General features: G+C 34.9%; 2 pseudogenes across 2 annotated transcripts; one reads left to right on the top strand and one right to left on the bottom strand.

Annotated features, from left to right (window-relative positions):
* The first annotated feature begins 419 nt into the window (after positions 1-419).
* On the top strand, positions 420-7,060 carry LOC143535160 (DNA topoisomerase 3-beta-like; annotated as a pseudogene). Its single transcript, XR_013135665.1, has 14 exons — positions 420-477; positions 552-608; positions 878-981; positions 1,079-1,172; positions 1,760-1,859; positions 1,949-2,189; positions 2,792-2,954; positions 3,030-3,149; positions 3,600-3,679; positions 4,378-4,656; positions 4,734-4,902; positions 5,642-5,770; positions 5,909-6,301; positions 6,413-7,060. The product of XR_013135665.1 is annotated as a DNA topoisomerase 3-beta-like (transcript).
* A 442-nt stretch (positions 7,061-7,502) lies between these two features.
* On the bottom strand, positions 7,503-10,195 carry LOC143535167 (ras-related protein RABA5e pseudogene; annotated as a pseudogene). The gene is made up of 3 exons (XR_013135668.1): positions 10,191-10,195; positions 9,181-9,551; positions 7,503-7,853 (listed from the first exon to the last, which is right to left on the bottom strand). The product of XR_013135668.1 is annotated as a ras-related protein RABA5e pseudogene (transcript).
* Between the last annotated feature and the right edge of the window lie 10,725 nt (positions 10,196-20,920).

Below are 20,920 nucleotides of genomic sequence, written 5' to 3'. Positions count from 1 at the left end.
TCGTTACAAATATGGTTTGGGTGCTAGGGTAATCTTGACAGTACATACTGCTTCGGTTGTTATACCATTGGAAACAGACGGGCTCACGGATGGCCTGAAATCGGTTTTAAGGAACGTCTGTTTAACAAAAAACCTCAGCACGATTCCAGTGCAGTTTCAACACATTGATCTACTTGACTCAAGTGCGGTTTTAGAATTCGCTATAGGAGCAGAAGTTAAGGTTTTCGGCGTGAATCGTCAAGTTATATATGTGTGCTGTATTTGTTGTTATTCTCATTTAATAAAATAAAATGTGAGCTAGGGATGAATAGGTTCATTCAACATCATTATTATCATTCTGAAGGTTATTGACCCAGTGATTCTGAAGAGCTGAACCGCACCTGAGCCTTCCGAGTCGGGTATCCTGTTAGTAGGCGTTTGTTTATTTGATTCATTCTGAAGAGTTGGGTAATAAGCATGGCGACCAAAGTACTGATGGTGAGATTATTTGCTCTTTATTTTATTATTAGGGTTTTCAACTCTCTCTCTCTCTAAAATTGCATTCAACTAAGGTTGCAGAGAAGCCTAGCATCGCTCTTTCAATCGCCACAGCACTCTCTGGTGGTCGGGTATTCTTTTCTCTTCTGTTGAAATGACTTTGATACTCATTTTACCAACTGAATGTTTAACATAATCCATACAAACACTTGTGCATAGTGCATAGGAGGTAATTAGTAGTAGAAAGAGTGGTGGTACATAATTAATAATTATAGAAGCAGATGAGTTTGCACCATCTAGTGGTATCAGTTCATTTCTCATATGTGTGGGAGATTTCCAACTGCTCAATACTTACCTTATATATATATTTCTATGCTCATATGGACTTCTGGTTTTACAGATGTCATCACGAAGGGGTAGTACTGAGGTTCATGAATTTGATGGCACATTTCTAGGATATCGGGTGCAATATAAAGTCACATCAGTCATTGGTCATGTTTTCAGGTTTACTCTACTTTAAGCCCATCATATCATATGTGGTCAACTATGCAAGTTTTGATATTTAAATATCAATAATTTTTTGTTTTTTGTGCTAATCTAGTGTAGATTTTCCACCAACTTATCAAGACTGGGCAGCTACAGATCCTCTTTGTCTTTTTCAAGCTCCAGTTGTCAAATCAGAATCAAATCCAAAGGTTTTTACATTTCTACAATCTTCTCTTTGCAATTTGAAATTCTTATATATTAGCACCTACCCAAACCTGCTTTATCAACTCAGAGTAGGCTGCTTGTAAACAAACAGAATGGACATGAATGGGGCATGTTCATGTTGGCTCGTTTAACTTTAACCGAACAATGATCTAACACAAACAGTTAAACAAACAAGGTTTTCTTATTCGATTTCGTTTGTTAAGAAAATGAGCGTGTTCATGTTCGTTAACAGTACAATAAGCAAGTGAACATAGCCAGACATAGATGAGCGGACATAAACGAACATAACTCAGCAAATGAATATTAACGAACTTACTTAAATGAATGAACGGTCACGGACATAAATGAACGAACGAGACATGTGCTCGTGCCACTTTGTTTAACCAAGTGAACAAACGTTGTTGTTTATGTTCATTCATTTATTAAATAAATGAACTTGCTGTTGAAGGTTCGTGAACAGTTCACTTAACAACTTAACGTTCAATTCGGTTACATGCCTAAGCTATATAACCACTTTATTTCCGTTTATATTTAACCACCTCACCAAAACCTTATTTTATACTACAACAAGGCTCATATTCGCCAACATTTAAACCGAGAGGCACGCGGTTGTGAAGATTTGGTACTATGGTTGGACTGTGACCGTGAAGGAAAAAATATATGCTTTGAAGGTATTCTTTTGTTATAACTGCACATGTGGCTTCTATAGTTCTATTCAAGTGTTTTCATGTTCTCAGTTTGCATTTTTTCTTGAATCCAGTTATTGAGTGCACGGGATTTAAACCCAATGATGGTAGAAGAATTCATCGTGCATGGTTTTCTTCTGTAACTGAGAAAGATATTACACAAGCTATGAAGAATCTTGTTCAGCCCAATAAAGATGAGGCGTTGGCCGTAGATGCACGCCAAGAAATAGATCTGAAAGTTGGAGTCGCGTTTACACGGTTTCAAACGACTTATTTTCAAGGGAAATATGGAAATCTTGATTCTAGAGTTATCTGGTATGTGATCTAACTCATCCTTTTAGTTTGGTGGAAGTTTGTTTATGTTTGTTTATTTAATAAACGAACGAATCTCGTTCGTTCATTTATGTTCGTGAATGTTTGTTTTTGTTTGTCCATTTATGATCTTTAGTTTACGGTTATTTACGTCTGTTCGTTAAAAATTTTTAGGACCATTATAACTAAGTCTAGTTTTATGAAATTAAATTTCACTCGTTACAATTTAGTCTAGTATTAATAATTTTTAAGCCTAATAGATTGATGTTTATGTTTACTTTTAACTGGTGTTTTTTCAGTTATGTTCCTGTATATTTGTCCATTGATGTTCAGTTATGTTCGTTCATGTTTGTTTGTGTTCATTTACGTTTGTGAACCATTCATTTATAATATTAACAAATGCACATAAACGAACCTGAACATGTTTATTTTCATAACGAACACGAACAAGAAAACTTCATTCGTTTAATTGTTCTTGTTCAATTTTTTGTTTTGTTAAAAGTTAAAGTGTTAAAAAAACGAACATGAACATACCCGTTCGTGCTCGTTCTATTCGTTTACTAATATAAATCCAATAATATATGCTTGATGTTTTCTTTTCTCAGATATGGCCCATGTCAAACTCCAACCCTTGGATTTTGTGTACAACGTTACCTTCAAATTAGTACTTTCAAGCCTGAAAAGTTTTGGGTTGTGTTTCCATACATAATGAAGAATGGTTTTGAACTGAAGCTGGAATGGGACCGTAATAGGTTGTTTGATCACGATGTAAGCTTCTCATCGCTTCAATCTTCATTTCAGTATCGCTATGTTTTTTCTGTTGATTTTTATAACATTCAACAGGTTGCAGAGATGTTTCAGAAAGTAATAACTGAAAATGCAGCTGTGACAGTTACTGGTGTTTCTGAAAAACAAGATACCAAAGGTCGCCCTTCTGGTCTTAATACAGTCAACCTTTTGAAGGTTAGGAACATGTGTCTCGCTCATTTATTATGTTCGTGAACGCTTGTTTTTAGGCCCAACGCAATGTTTTTCACATTACTTTTAACTAATTTAAGCTCAGTTATGTTCTTTCATCTATGGTCTGTTATGTTCGTTCGTGAACTGTTACTATTAACGGACGGGTATAAACGAACACGAACATGTCCATTTTCTTAACAAACGTGCATGAAAAAAAAAGTCATGTTCATTTAATTGTTTGTTTAGTTAAGTTAAACAAACGAGCACGAACATGCTCCGTTCCTGTTCGTTCAATTCGTTTGCAATCCTATCAGGAGCAGGAGAGCTTAGTATTACCTAAGGTTGTTGATTCATATTATCCTTTGCATACCACTTTTTATGCTTGCTTGCGTCATTAATGTGTGTGTATATCAAAATTTATAGTGGCTGTTTGTTTACTCTTTCCCAAACCAGGTTGCTTCAAGTGCATTAGGGTTTGGACCTCATTTGGCCATGCAATTGGCTGAGCGTTTGTATACCCAAGGTTTTATCAGGTACTCCTAGCCTAAAAACGAACCGAACGAACACGGAGCATGCTCGTGTTCGCTCGTTTAACTTTAACCAAACAAACGATTGAACAAAAACAATTTAACGAATGGGGTTTTGTTGTTTGTGTTTGTTCGTTAAGCAAATGTGCATGTTCATGTTCATTTATGTTTGGTCGTTATCGGTTTAAAGGAGCTGTTCATGAACATAACTAAGTTAAAAGTAGCGTGAAGAACATGTGTTGGGTCTAAAAGTTTATAAAAACTTGACTAGGTTGTGATGGGCCAAAAAATATTAAATTTAATCTAGCTACTATATTAAAGCCACACATAGTTTCCGCATGGCCTTTAACTAAGCTATCCACATAGGATTCCACACAGTTTCCAAAATTATAATTCACACCAAAATTATAGTTTCCATTTTTACAATTTCCAATTTATGAATGATAAAATGAAAATATGTTTTTGGTGGGAATCAAACTCACTACCTTGCTTTTAAAATGTTTGTGGCTTACCAACTCAACTAGGATGAATTGATGTTAACCTTATATTTTTCTTAACTGTTATAGATTCATAAGATATGTTATTATGTATATTATTAAATTTAACTTTTTTGTTTTAATTTTTTAACTGCCCATATTACAAGGGCTTTATCCTAGTGAATATATCTTATAATATTTGACATTTTTACCCTTTTCATGTTGCAGCTATCCACGGACAGAGAGTACAGCATACCCTTCGTCATTTGACTTTAAAGGAACTCTTGCCTCTTTGGCAAGTAATCCAGTTTGGGGCAGTTATGTTCAAACACTGCTCAGCAATGGCTACAATAAGCCTAAATCAGGAACTGATGCAGGGGACCACCCTCCAATAACTCCTATGCGTTCGGCTAATGAAGATATGTTGGGTGGTGATGCTTGGAGGCTTTATCAGTATGTCTGTCAGCATTTTCTTGGCACTCTCTCTCCTGACTGCAAATATGTAAAGTAAGCGATCTGTCACAGTAGGTTATTCTGTAATAAAATTTATTGATTTATTGTTAACAAGCAGTAATTTTTGATAGGACGAAAATTGAGTTTTCTGTTGGTGGAGAATTGTTTCATTGTGTTGGACAGCGTGTCACCGTGAAAGGATTTACAGCAATAATGCCATGGTTGGCGGTTACCGAGAAAAATTTACCTCAGTTTACAGAAGGGGAGAAAATACAGATTTTAAAGGTTGAGTTATATGAGGTACGGTTTTCTAATTTTAACTTTTCTACATTTTAGTTTTACCTTTCATGTTAATGGACCTGCCGAATGAACTAAACCCAACTCAACTGTGCTAAATATAATCCTTTATGACCACAGTCTGACCTATAGTTGGTAATCATGACCCATTGCTCAAATAATGGGTTAATTTGGGCAAAACTAAATTGTATGTGGGTTCATTTGGTCACCTTAAATCAATCAACGGGTCAAACTGGGTTACCTTAAATTAGTTAACGGTTTAAAATGGGTAACTATTGTAGAACTTCTTTACTTAAAAAAAGGTCCAAATGGATTAGTACCACTCATGACCATTGTTTGTCTTCAGTGTTCACCAACCTGTCACTGCTGCCACTGGCATGACACTCCATCACTGACATTCACACTCCACCGCCACCTCCATTGCGCCCAGTTTGCCATGGTGGGGTGGATGGGCACTGTTTTTCTTAATGACTCATTTTAAAATTGGGGTGGCGTTGGGTGGGGTAGGGGTGGATGCTTATTCTTACAATGACTCATTCTAAACCGATTCCTATTCGGCCAAACCCATTTTGACCCAAACCAGATTGATACGTTTTCAAGACGTCCCTTATTGACCCGAATTCATTTTGCTTCGAACCTGTTTTGATCCATAACTCAAAATCCCCTGACCTGCCCGGTTTGCCAGGCTTAACGTGACCTATCCTATCCTCTCAGTTTGTAACCGTGTCTGGCAACTTTCCAGGGTAAAACCGCACCTCCAGATTACTTGTCCGAGAGTGAGCTGATATCCTTGATGGAAAAACATGGAATAGGAACAGATGCATCTATTCCTGTACACATCAACAACATAAGTGAACGCAACTATGTAAAGGTACATATGTTAACTCTCTACACTTATGCCCTTTACTTTCCTCTGATAGCCCGTCACTGGAAATTTAACGGGGCCCACTAATAACCTGCTAGCCAATGGGACCGACAAATTAATGTTTTCTCATCTTGTGTTAAATAGGTAGAGGCGGGAAGAAGGTTGGTTCCAACCGTTTTGGGTGTTAGTCTCATAAGAGGCTATCAGTCTATAGACCCGGATCTTTGTTTGCCCGACATTCGTAGCTTCATAGAACATCAAATCACTCTGGTTTCTAAAGGTCAAGCGGATCATTCACTTGTTGTGCAGCATGTACTTGAACAGTTCAAACAGAAATTCAATTACTTTGTTAAGCAGATTGAAAATATGGATTCCTTGTTTGAAGCCCAATTTTCCCCACTTTCGGATACGGGACGATCACTTAGTAAATGTGGAAAATGTTTGAGATATATGAAGTATATATCTATGCTTCGGTCACGGTTATATTGTAATACATGTGAAGAAGTTTATTATGTTCCTCAAAAGGGCACAATTAAGGTAAAGTGTTTACAACTTTATACGTTTGTAAACTGTTGAAATCGATCAAACAGACTAATTAATCATTACTTTAATTAATTATTATTACTTCTCTTTGTTTTCATTTGACAGCTGTACAAAGAACTCACATGTCCACTAGATAACTTTGAGCTTTTATTGTTTTCGATGGCGGGACCTGATGGGAAGTCGTTTCCACTCTGCCCTTATTGTTACAACAACCCTCCATTTGAAGGTATCGACACGTTATTTGGTGCCCCAAAAACCGGGGGCGGTTCGGTCAAGTTAGGTAAAGGTGTCGGCATGCCTTGTTTCCTCTGCCCGCATCCTACTTGTCGTCACTCATTAATATCTCAAGGTGTGTGTGCCTGCCCTGAGTGTGACGGGACACTTGTGCTTGACCCGGTCAGTGCTCCAAAATGGAAGCTTTACTGCAACATGTGTAATTGTCTTGTTTTGTTACCGGAAGGGGCTCATAGGATTAGTACAACTAAGGAAGGGTGTCCCGAGTGCGAGTCTACTGTAATAGAGGTGGACTTTAATAAGAAAACGACACCGTTGAAAGATGGAGCTACATTGCATGTTGGGTGTATTCTTTGTGATGAGTTGTTACATTCGCTTGTGGAAATGAAGCACGGAAAGTCGTTTTTTAGACGGGGTGGTGGGAGAGGAAGAGGGCGAGGAAGGGGGAGAGGTAGAGGGCGTGGTCGTGGCCGTGGCGGTAGGAAACAAGACCCGAAAATGAGTTTTCGAGATTTCTGAAAACATTATCGAGTTTGTGTGATTACGTTTTCTTTTCTTTTTTGTTTTCATTTTTGTTACATGTATGGATAGTTGTATCGACAAATGACTATAGATTTTTTTTTCTAATGTATGACATGACACTTTCCGGGTGTGTATGGTTTGGTTTTGGGTTTGAATGAACTGAAACCAAAATTTCGCCTTTGGATTTTGAAAACCGATTGGTTTGGTTTTTTGATTGTAGAAAAACAGTTAGGTAGGGGCCGGTTTTAGCCTAACATTTTGACCTAAAATAATGAATTTAGGTGTAAAATTTGGTATAAAACTTAAAACTTTTGTTATGTAATAATTATGAATTTGAAATGTTTTTGACCTGATCTTGAGTCATAAATCCATTAACAAACTCCAATGAAGTTTTGAAAAAAAGAATAGTTACTGAAATAGGGAATAACATTTTAGTCTAATAAAAAGTCATCCTGTTTCGAGTGACTTCAAGAACAACACGAATATCTGGTTTGATTTTGCTTTGATTCATCAGAACACTCGTTTGAAAGCGATACCCTGTTAACCGACAATTCAGCTTTATACGAGTCAGAATTCAGTATTTTACGACCGACAATATTGTTGTAGATCTCTCGAATCACCATCTCAAAAGCTGTTTTAACGTTGGTGGAATCAAGTGCAGACGTTTCCAGAAAGAACAATCCGTGTTCCTCAGCTAGCTTCTTGCCATCTTCCACACTTACAGCTCTAATATTGTCCAAATCACATTTGTTTCCTACCAACATTCTTGCCACCGTTGTATCCGAATGAGCTGCAAAACCCATCAATTCATAACAACAATATCACGCTATAATTTGAGACTATTTCAAGATTTGGGCTAATAGGGTCTTAAGTCCGATTGAAGCATGTAAACCATATCAGTCTAGAGTTCGGTTTTCCCGGTTGGTTTAGCTATTCGGCTAACTATTGGAACTTGAAACCGACTATGTAAACAGAAACAAGTTTATTATTCTTTAACTCTATAAAATTTAATAAAAACCAACATTTTATATCAACTAGTTTCTTTATCATTTCAAAATATTTAATAAAAGCCAACAACTTATATATAAAAAAAAGTTCAAAATGTCAAAATCAAACGGTTTTAGCATGTCTAGATTTCCAACCAACCCGACCGGTTTGGCTATGCCTATAAACAAACCGAAGGAACACAAATGAGTTTTGTTAGTTTTTGTTCATTTAACTTCAACAAAACAAACAAACTAACATGGACACTTAAATAAATGAACTTTCTTGCTCATGCTCATTCGCTAAGATAATGTTCTTTCAAACAACATAAATAAATGAACATAAACGAAGAAAACGAGTGCGTTATTATTCATTTATTCAGTAGTTAGTCAATTACCTAAGGCTTGGACGACTGACAATTCGTGTCTTAACAGGTTTAACAGGTATGCAGCGGCACGCTGAACACAAGTATCAAACATGAATATGACTCGTTTAACGACTTTATATGTCATGACTATAAGACAGTTTTAAGTTTCATGTACCAATAAAGGAATACAATGGAGTCTAGCTACTAATTTCAATTATTTAAGAAAATTAAAAAATCACATACCGCACTTTTTTACTTAACAGGTCTTATAGTGTATTTAACAGGTACCCAATTGCCAGTCCTACTTGATTCTAAAATTTGATCGAGGTAATAGATAATATGCATAAATTCAGGGTTGGCCTTAAAGAGTGTGCGAGCCACACCTTTAGCCTAGGCACAATTTCTTTTTGGGCCATTTTTTTTTAAATATATATATATATATATATATATATATATATATATATATATATATATATATATAAAATAGTTCTTATCATCTTATGTATTATAATTGTATTTTGATCCCCGTTAAAACTATATGGCCCAAAAAAAAACTTTTTATTCATAATCAATTTGATAAAATTTAGGTTATTAGCTTATTTATTTTATTACCCGTTAGGGCTACGAACCTTTTTATTTTTTCTTGGCCGAGGTATATAAATTCTCGAAAATGGCCTTGTGCATGATGACAATGACAATTAATATTACTAATAACTAATAAACCATCTATCTTTAAACGAGCATAAATAAGCGGACATAAACTCACATTCAAGCTCTTGGAGCCACCTCGAGACGCTATCAAACGTGGTCCTCCTGGAAATATCATAAACCACAAGGCCACCAACGGCGCCACGGTAATAAGCAGAAGTGACCGCACGAAAGCGTTCTTGACCAGCGGTATCCCATATCTGAGCCTTAACCTCCTTTCCATGAATCTCCATGGTCTGGGTCTGGAACTCAACTCCAATAGTGGCCTTAGAGTGCATATTAAACTCGTTCTTAGCGTACCTAGATAGCAGGTTTGACTTGCCAACAGCTGAGTCCCCGATGATTACTACTTTGAATAAATACTCTTCGCATTCATCGTCCGATGACTCCTTTTGGATAAAAGTTTGCAGCTTGTCGGTGGAACTGGAACTGATTATGATCCAAGATATGATTTTGGTTAAGGAGAAGAAGTGAAAAGGGTGTCAGAGACAGGTGGGGTCGGTTGGCGGTAAATGGAATGATGTAAATATTTTATAATAATAATATTAATTATAGTAATTTTATATTTATGGTACAAATATTCTTAACAAATTAATGGTGTTGTATTTATGATACGAATACTCTTTCTACATGTAGTCATGTAGAGTTTATGTAAGAAGAAAATATTATTAGAAGGTTTTATGTTAGTATTAGACAGAACAGGTTAAAATCGAATATATATTTTTTTCATCTTTAAACAGATTACTGGTTAAATTCAACACAACAGGATGTACTTGTCTTTTGATCCGGGAAAAACCTCACCTAAGGCTAACTTCCGTGAACACTCGCCCGAAGGCACGACAGTGCGGTGAGATCTGAAACTAAGTGCTGGAGGCAGGAATTGAACCTGGGTTACATGAAACACCAAGGTAGCGTTTGGTATGCATGAATGGAGGGCGCAATGGAATGAACTATTGTTAGGGAATGAAGAAAAATGTGTTTGGTTTACCAATGGAATGGAATAGGAATGACCCATTACCTATTTCATTCCATTCTCTCTAAAATACTCCAATTTTATTCCATCCATACCCCATGTTTTTATTCATTTCATTCCCCCTTTCACCCTACATCACCTCCACCACCCTCCCACCACCACCGCCACCAAACACCACCATTGCCATCCATCGTCGCTGTTACCACCACCAACCATCACCAGCATTAACAGCCGCCCACCACCACCACTCGCCTACCGCCACCAACCCCCGCCCCCGCTCCTCCTCACCACCGCCTGCCACCTCCACCGTTACCGCCACCACCCACCCCCAACACCACCACCCACCTCCAACCACCATTATCTCCCGTCGCCCACCACCACCTGCCACCACCAACCACCATCACCGCCCACCAATGCCACGACCGCCACTTACCTCCCACCACCACCGCCACTCACTACCATTTTAATTTTATTTTTTCTTTTTTTCCTACCTACCAAGCAAGGCAAATTAATCATACATTTCATTTTCATGTGATAACCAAACATCTCATTGGAATGGTAATAACCTATTCCATTCCTTTGTCCATTTCATTACCATGCTAATTCCACTCTGTCGTCCATTTAATTACCTCATATCAAACAGACCTAAAATATCCCCCTTACCACTCCACCACTAGCTCATTCGCAAAATCAAGCATAATTATATACTCGACTTTTGATGTAATCTTTGATTGAATTGTGTTTTTGGTTTTAGAAATTTAAATACGGTTCAAACCGAGTAAGCTGAATTAAAAAAATGGTAAATAATAACTATTTAAATCTTTATCATTTAGTATTTTAGTTTAAAAGGTTAAGTTAAACTAAGAAATTTGATTTTGTAGGAATGATGAGAAGGATTTTAGTATTGACTTTGAATTTGGATGGCTGAGCTTAGTTTGAGAGAAAATCATTTATGAAATAGGGGAAGTGTATAAGAGAAACAACACATATTTGTTGACTTTCTCTCAACGCATGCAAAACACATTAAATAAATCACCATAATTACAAGTGTTTTTTTTATCTTTAATAAGAGTACCATATTGTTATATAAAAATAAAATAAAATAGTGGGCTTTTTATAAATTGTGTTATATGCTTAGGTCATTATGCTTTATGAATTGTGTTATACCAAATTGTGTTTTAACATATGTTTTTTTTTTCATTGTGTTTTTTACAAATGGGCTATTTCATTGTGTTTTTTCATTATCATTTTAACATTGTGTTATAAGCAAATTTTAAATTTCCTTTTCATTGTGATTTAACATTGTGTTTTTTCATTGTATTTTAACATTGTGTTTTTTCATTGTATATTAACATTGCGAGAGAAAAGGACGGTGTAAATTTGGTGAAGCAGTTGAATTAATCAAAAAGAACATATGCCGGAACCCTAGCTGTCGTTGTCACCCGTCTTCTTCAAATCACCTTCACTGTCGACTTTGCCCTGCCGAAGCCATGGCAATGACTTTTCTTTTATTACACCAAACGGCGAACCACTATACGCTGGAAAACTGAGGCGGTGACGATCGTCAGTGAGTTACGGTGGTGGTGCCGTTATAGACATTCAATATGCTAATCTTAGATAAGCACAGACGATGGACAAGTGAGAAGAATCAGAAGGTGTTGTGGTGGCGATGGGCGGCGGAGATGGAGGTCGGGTGATAGAGAGGGAGAGAGAGAGAGAGGGTGTAAATGTGTAGGTGACAGTGAGGTGAAGATGAAGAGAATATGTGTTTTTGAGATTTAGGGTTTTAATTGGGGATGAACAAAAATACCCTTATTCTTAGTTTTCTTAGGAAAGTCAAACTTATTATTTGAACTCAATCCTGAATTGGAATACAACATTAGTAGAGGGTTGTTTGGTGAAATCTACACAGGATAAATGTTGATACGGTAAGATGTCTAAATGGTTAAGAGACTCCAAGCCAGTAAGTGTTGAATACGTTGATATGGTGGTGGGTCTAGGAGGTGGTGCGTGAGTGACAGATTAAGGATCACTAGAGGGGTGCCCATGCGATGCTGCGGAAAACACAGACCTTGGTCGTAACATACGACATTTCAAAACCCTAGAATATTTAATACCATATTTAGGTGTTGGATTTAAACAAATTTAATACATTGAAAAGTTGATTTAAATGATGTTGACTCAACAAACGTTATAAAGTATAAAATTATAAATGTTGAATTATTATAATAGTTAATACCTCGTTCAACCGACCGAACCGTCAATAACTTAAACCGAACATTTTTGAAAAATGAATGTTACTTAAAGGTTTAAAGTGTAAAGTTTAGTTTAATTAAGAAATAAAGTGGAGGGGACATTTTTTTTCGCCAAATATCGAAACTTGATTTGAAAGAATTACTATCTTCTTCATTTTATACCTTCGATTTTTTGACGAAGTTACTAAAACTAACTTTGGAAAGCAAAACAAAAATGAAATCAATTAGACCGATAATCAAGGTGATTAGCATTCCCTTAAAAGAATACTAGCGGTTTCTTAATCACAGATACTACCTAAATCTCTACTCTTCTCTGCCGCCAAGACCACCGCAGCCCCTGCCATCGCCGGAAGTGGGTTGCCACTGCCAGAAACCGCTGCCACTGCTATTGTTTATTGCCGGAAACAACCGTAGCAGCGTAGTTGGTTGTTTGAAGGAAAGCCGTCGCCGTTGTATTTTTTGTTCTCGGATCGCCGCCGTATACGTTGACGAACCGTCACAACCATTTTTCTTTGGTGTCACCAGAGACAACCATTGCTTGTCGTTGTTTCTTGCTACTCCGTATTAAGCTGCGACCATCACCAGCCTGTGTCCGCCCCCACCGACGCCGCCATGGTCACACACCGTTTCTCTCCTACCACTTTCTGTTCGTTAGCATTAAGGACCGCCACCACCGGAAAGTACTATCGCAGCTCGTTGGAAGTCCGAAACCCAACCGTTCACCTCGATTCAAGGTAATATTACATGCGTTGTTAATTCGATTGTTATTTTGTTTATAAACTTTGTTTTAAAGGTTTCTAGATGAATGGAATAATAATAATAACAATAATAAGTATATGGTCACCATAAAATGAAGATGAACGTGAGGAGGTGCAGGTTCCTTCAATATGAAATTTGTTTTTCAAACCTTTAACAGTAGTTTTTTCTTCAATTTAATATAAAGGTATCATTATATAAACTGATTTAATAGGTTTCCTTAAAAAGTCCACATATTCTTTCTGGTTGCTACTATAATATGTTTACAATAATTTAAATAAGGTGTATTTTATTTTTTATGAAAATGTGAAAATGTACTATGAATATATCAGCCAATGTATCCTATTAAAATCAACTCCAACTTAGAATTTACTTTTCATGAATCAAGAGTATTTCTTTCAAATTAGTTCGGGAAATATTATAAGCCTACGTACTGAAAAGTAAAATTCACGGGATTGTCAAATATCAAAAGCGAGACCCTTAGTATGTAAACAACAACAATAGGCGTGAATAACAAAATATAATGTTAGTTATTATAATATTATATAGGTTCTTGTGGCGATTAATTCAAGCTTAAGGATTTTTACGATTTTATTGTTATTGCTATCGCTATCGTCAATAAGGTACGGATTCTGTGGTATTTAAATTTTAGCGTAAATATTGTTTTCATCGATCTCATAGTGTATGGGTTTCGTGGCCTTACACTGCTAGCGTCATATTGTGTCCTTGTTCTCGTTATATATCAGTTCTTTAGTTGTTAGTTGCATCGTAGTTTTTAATCCGTTTCATAGTATCATGTCACTGCCACCCTTATTAAGTTATTTCTTTATTTATTGCAAATTGTTAGATTGCTATTATTAAATTGATAAGTGAAATTGTCATGCATGCGATAGAATATATTTTATTGCAATCAATATCGCATGTTTCTAATAGACTATTGTACATTGACTGAAAGTTATTGAGACCTATTGAATTGACATTGATTATTGTTATTGTGTTTTATTTGACCTCAATACCCGAGCATTTATCCACCTATGGGGACATAGGGCGTCAATTGAGGCATCTTTGACGTGCTCTATCTGTGGCGGAGCGATTAGTCCACAGCGTCTCTATTTTTTTTATTGTGTGATGAGAGCACTTACTGATTACTGAGAGGCGTATGGATCGATCCTAGGTAAATTGTTACTGGAGTGAGATGGTTAGGTGAGTGTGCTCACATTTCTATCTCACTTAATTATTGGTGCATTAGTCTGCAGCTAATGTGCATACTGTTACTGTTATTGTTACTGGCTCACATGGGTATTTCTAATGATAGATTGTTATTGTACTAATTCATAACTGATCGTTCAGCGTATTACCGTTATCGGCTTGCATACTTTATTGGTTTCTCTTTTGCTCGTTCATTGTATCGTATTGTTCTTCATCGTTTATTGTTATTGCTATTGTTTCCTCCGATACTGGGCAATTTTTGGCTCAGTCGTGTTTCTTTGCTTTGTGTTTTCTTGTATTTGTTACAGGTACTCAAAGGAATCAGGGGAATTGTGTGATAAGAGAGTAAAAGTAAAAGACTAGAAGTTGGAAATCGAGGAACTTAATAAAATTTCTTTTAAGTTAAACAACTTTATTTTATTGTCATTTTGTCGAGCACTTTAATTTGAATGTTTTTGGATCGTGTGCGATTTTAAAATTAGGGTTAAGACTTTAATGAAAATGTTTTTAATGTCTATAATTACCGTATCGAGTGACACGCCAGCCCTAACGGGGTCGGGGTGTTACATTGGTAATCACGTAACAAGTTTATGGGTGTTCATTGTTCGGTTTGACACTGTGAAATCTTTCAAACCAGTCATTGGTTTGATTTCACAATTAATTTTTTTCTTTAAGTTTTGGTTAACCGATTTCAGCTTTCAACGGTTTGGTTTCGGTTTCAAAGATAAAAAATCGTTACTAATGGTTTGGCGCACGGTTTAATTTAAAACCCATCAAAACCAGACTGCAAACATCCCTACGTAGGCCTGTAAACGAATCGAACATTCGGTGAATTGTTCGTGAACCGTTCGGCGGGGAGTTCGTTTACGTTCATTTATTTAATAAACGAACGAACATGAACAAAAAATTTGTGTTCATTTAATTAAACGAACGAACATGAACACATGTTCCGTTTGTTCATTTATGTTCATGAATGTTTGCTTATTTATATTCTTTTATGTCTGTTTATTTATGTCATTTTGTTTATTAATAAAGAATAATTAAATATTATCTGGAAGAGTAATCTACTTAAAGGTTTTATATTTGTTATTTTGTGTTTATGTAAGTGTTTTCATTTATGCTTGTTTGTGTTAATTTACATTTGTTCATATATGTTCGTTTATCTTTGTTCAGAAATGTTCATTTGGAATTTAAACAAATGAACATAAACGAAAACAAATGTTCATTTTTTAAATAAATGGACATGAACATAAATATTTGTTCGATTAAGTGTCCATGCTCGTTTAAAGTTAAATGAACGAACACGAACACGAACACGAACATGCCCTTGTTTATGTTCGTTTGATTCGTTTACAGTCTTTCATTATTCAGATTGATGAATACATTGGTCTCAATCCATAGGCTCTGCCGATTCTATATGTGTCCGTTTGTGTTCGTGAACACATTCATTTCCTTAATGAACGAACATGAACACAAAATCCCGTTCGGTAAGCGTTTGTGAACCGTTCGTGAACATATTATTTACTTAACAAACCAACATGAACAAGGCCTTGTTCGTGTTCGTTCGATTCATTTACAAGCCTACCCCCTACATAAATTGTTTATTTAAGTAAAAAAAAACTATAGCATATACTCAAATTAAAAAGAATAAAATTCTCGTTTTTATTGTGCAATGTTTTTAAAAAAATATTAACGCATAAAAAGTTATGACCGTTTAAAATCGTAGAGGGGAAGTTGTGTTAAAAGTGAAAATTAAAAAAAAATATGTGTAAAAGATTAAGGACTATAATTGTAACTATCTTTTAATTTTACAAAAACTAATTAAAGTTAAGGGAACAAAATTGTAACTAGTTTTAATGAATTGAAAGTGTTAGTGAAATTTATGCTTCAAAGACCATACTGCAACATGCTTTGTGGGTTGTGCTATACACATTAAATTTTGCTTTATACTTAAAACCAAAGCGTCAAGTGAAAGAAAAAATGAGTAAAATTTTCATTAACATTATTTTAAAACTTAACGGGTAAGAAGTTTGTCAAGTGAAGGAAAAAAATAGTAAAATTTTCATTTAACATTATTTTGAAGTTGAATGGGTAAGAAGTTTGTTGACTGATTCAAACGTATCCTTATGTTAAATCAAACACACAATGTTGACTTATTCAGAGGTAACCTCTGAATAAAATCATTAAGAGGCTATAAAGCGGGCCCATAATATTGTCTAGTCGGATGACATGAAGAAGTTTGTTTATTTTTTTCAGTTTCTCCAAACTGATTTCAAATTTGATTTAGTTTTGAACTTTCTAAATTCGAATTATTTAATTTTTAGTTAAAACCATTAACTAAATTCGAATTATTCAATTTTTAGTTAAAATCATTAACTAAAAATTGAACGAATAAACAGTGTTAAGGGAGGAAATAGCTATCATGATTGTAATGGCTAATAATCTATAATCAGTTTGTTACTTTGTTCAACTAAATATAACGGTGGAATTACTAATCTATTCTTGTAAACAAAACTTTTTTTAACAACCAATGTCTGTACATCCGGGATCACCATGTCAAATGGAGTACCCTTCTGCCTTCCGCCCGAAGAACATAAATGATGATCTGGCCCACCTGTCTAGGAGGAAATCCATAATTTGAAAAACCCTCTCGCTCATCCCATAACAAAATGCTTTATACAAGACTTCAATCTACAACCTTTCATAAATAAAGTCATAGAACTACCGCTAGAGTAATTGTTGTTTGGTTCTTGTAAATAAAGTAACTCACATTAGTCTAAATGTACTTATATTTTATTGTTATGTAAAAGTTTGGTGAAATTGCCATTAGTTTAAATGTACTTATATTTTATTTGTTATGTTGTTTGGTTCGCAGCCGTCCGTTTGGCTGGGAGTTCACTTATGTTTGTCTATTTAATAAATGAACCGGATATGAACAAAAAAATTTCGTTTTGTAAGCTTAACTGACGAACACGGACTGGGCTGCATTCGTTCTCATAAACGTCTGGTAATGCCCGTCCGATTACGTCCAGTAATGTTCATCCGGTTATGTCCATCCGGTAATGCTATTGGTATCGCCATTACTACGGGCTTAAAAAAAAAGAAAAAGAAGGTAATGCTTATTGCGTGCTGAAATTCCTTGAAGAATGAATGCTAATTTTCATTTTCTTATTAACATGTAATACTTATTTTCTTTGATAATTATAGGAAAATGATGAAAATGATATTGTGGGTTGAAATTCCTTAATGAGTAATTTGAAGCTTGTTTCCCACGAAATACTAGAAGATTTGTGGATTTTGAACTCCAAGACATTATTTTTATATGACTATATTTTGATTACTATTTTAAGTTTTAAGTGTTTTTTTAGGAAATCATGTGGTGTAATTTCGGATCTGTGGGTGAACTTTGTTGACTTATGATGCCAGTTAGTTTCATTTGTTCATTAGTGTCTGTTAGCGTCCTAAATGAACAGACACAAAATGACATGGACAAACTCAATTATTTAATGAACGGACACAGACACAAATTTTTGTTTCATAGAGTGTTTGTGAACCATTCGTTTGTCTACAAAAACTTAATGGACGAACACAGACAAGGTCTCGCTTGGTTCAGTTTAATCCGTTTACAGCCCTACCGCTACCACTAGATGAGAGAAACTTTGGAGCGTGTGCAAGACACATTGAAGGAGAGAATGGAGAAGAAATGGGAACAGAATTGATTAAGCATGAGCGCGTGATGGTGATGATCACATTTCCATGTCCATCATGAACAGGTGGACCAGCAGCTGTCCATGTCCATCATTTATTTTGGAATTTAAATGTGGTTGGTTTTTTTTATGATCTTTTTCATAATACTAGATATAAGAATAGAAAGTTCTGTAACATATCGAATCTACTATACTATTAAAACGATAATTTTTTCCATAAATAACATACATTCTTATAATTTTTTATTAATAAAATAATTCAAAATTAAATTAAATCATATTCAATTTAATTGCATTTAACATATTCTAATCTACTATACTATTATAATGTATGTGTTTCTTAATAAGTTCGGATATTTTTTTTTCAAAGTTTCATGATAGTTATTTTTATTTTGGTTTCATTTCGGTTTTTGGTTTTTGTTCGGTTTTAGTTTTTATAATTTGTTTCGTTTATGTTTGATTTTTTTAAGTTTCGTTTTAGACGGGCTTAACTTTATTCAGTTTTTTTGTTTCGGTTTTTACAGTTTTGGTTCGGTTTCAGATTTATCGGTTTTAGTTTTTCAGTTTCATTTTGGTTTTTGTTTTACTTTTATTGGTATTTGGTTCTATTTAGGTTTTCGGTTTTGGTATTGTTTTAGTTTTTTCTAATTTAATTTCGTTTCAATTTGCATTTAGTTTTGTTTGGTGTTTGGTTTTACTGTCTATCAAAATGAATGGATATGGAGGGTTTACAAATTAAGTGAAATGTTCACATGAGTTTCAACTTTTAAATGGGTTAAAGTCATTGAAACTTTATTTTTTATTTTTTTGGATCTTTACAACCAGTAATAATGAATTCGTATTTGATAGAAAGGATTCAAAAGTTAAAAACGTTGTATGTGTTACCCTTCATTTTCTTCTTAATATTCATGTGTGTTATTTCAATTTTCATTTATGAAAATGGATCATTTTAGAAATGTTTCGACTTGCTTTGGCTCGGGTTAAAACGAGTCATTTTAAAAAGGTATCAGTTTAGTTATGGTCAACGAGTTAATATAAAAAGGTATCAATTTCGTTTGGGTTTAGATGAACGGGTCTTTTTAAAATCGTATTGATTTGGTTCGGGTCATACTGGGTCAATTTTAGAAGATATTGATTTGGTTCGGGTTAAAATAGGTCATTCTCAAAACGTATCGGTTTGATTCTGGTCAAAACATGTCATTTTAAAAAGGTTTCGATTTGGTTCTGGTTTTTAAATGAGCTTTGGATGTGCTTCAGTCTATAGTACAAGACATTTCACATGAAATGTAAAGACAGTTTTTGTAACCAGTTAGTCATTATGTTTGTTAGATTGATGTACGAATGTTTATGTCATCAACTGTGTTTCCGGTCCAAGAAGAAAAGAAGCCCGAATCATTCTTGGATGTTTATTAGGAATCTTTTTTGGATGCTTAGTTTTTGATTTGCTGCTTTCCAAACTAATGTTAGTGAATTTTTTAGTTTTATATTAATATTATTTTTTAAAGTTTATGTTTTAAAGTTTTAAATTTTCTTCATAAACATTCTGCTATGTAAAATCATTTTTTATAAGTTTATTATGTATTTCAGTACTTTGTTTGCGTATTAATGTGAATTGCAATAAAAAATTATATTGATGTCTCAAAAAATATATTAAAAAATAACTTGTCGTTTGAAATTATATATGTGTTTACTTGACAATTTCTATATTTTCACCCTTGTCGTGCACGAGTTAATAACTTAGTTGATATAATATCATTCCTTTCTTGAAAAGATAATTTGCATGTTCTTTTTTAATAATCAAGATTAATTATCACAACATTAACTATTTTATATGTCCTTTTCTATATTTTGAAGATCTAGTGATGACAAAATATTAAATTAGATCAAAATGCGTTTTAAGTAATAGAGTGTTTTGGTTAAAAATCGGGCTAAGGATCAATGAACCAAATTCGTATGTGAGGATTGGTGCTATTATGAATTTGCGTAATCAAAGTAACAATTATAGGCAATGAACACGAAGATTTATACGAGGAAAAGCCCTTGGTAACTAGTATCCCGCCGGCATAAAAACCTTGGGTAGTGAAAACTATCACTACCAATTATATTAAGCTCAAAACGATTACAAGATGGTAGAACAATAGCTGATCGTGAATACAAGTGTTATGCTAAGTGTTCTAAGTGCTTGAGAGTTATGTATAACAAGTGCCGTGATCAGCTATAGCTCAATGATTAAAAATATAAATTTACAACGGCTAATAACTATATCCCTACTAATCTGGACACGTTCATTTACTTCTTCAGCTTGACCGTTTAGGAGCGTGGACGAGAAGGGAAGACTAGGTAAAATACTTCGTCCGTAACAATAGGAATTCTGGTAAGCGCGTGTTATACCTGCAAAAAATAGATTAGAATATAACCGAAATTGACTGTTGAGGATCCTTGAACCACTGAGGATCCTTAGTCCTGATAACAGTTGCCAACAATACTTGATTTTCAAGGATCAAAGATCCCGGTCCCAACAATTGCCCCCAAACATGATAGGTGTGAATAGGGTACAACTGTCATGTTTATCCCGAGAAAAGTGCACCGTGACCGTCGATTACGAGTAGATGTGACCGTCGCCTGCCACCATATAATTGCGCCTACTAATTAGACTTATGTCACACCCCAAGCTAAGGCGGAAATGCCGGGGCGTGATCCGATTGCTCACAGCTCGAAGATACTATCATATATAAAATGTGATAATATCTAATTAATTATTTAATTCAAATTATACACAATATTCAAATACAACAATACAATTCAAATAAATATAAACAATCATTTAACTTCAAGTTTGTCATCAATATAACCCTAAGGTCTTTCTAAGTGTTGATACTTCCACTTCAAGTAACCTGC

Source organism: Bidens hawaiensis, unplaced genomic scaffold (assembly GCF_021521415.1).
Source record: "Bidens hawaiensis isolate Kalapana, Puna unplaced genomic scaffold, B.hawaiensis_p1.1 tig00010424_1, whole genome shotgun sequence".
Classification (NCBI taxonomy): domain Eukaryota; kingdom Viridiplantae; phylum Streptophyta; class Magnoliopsida; order Asterales; family Asteraceae; genus Bidens; species Bidens hawaiensis.
This window is presented reverse-complemented; position numbering and strand designations above follow the sequence as displayed.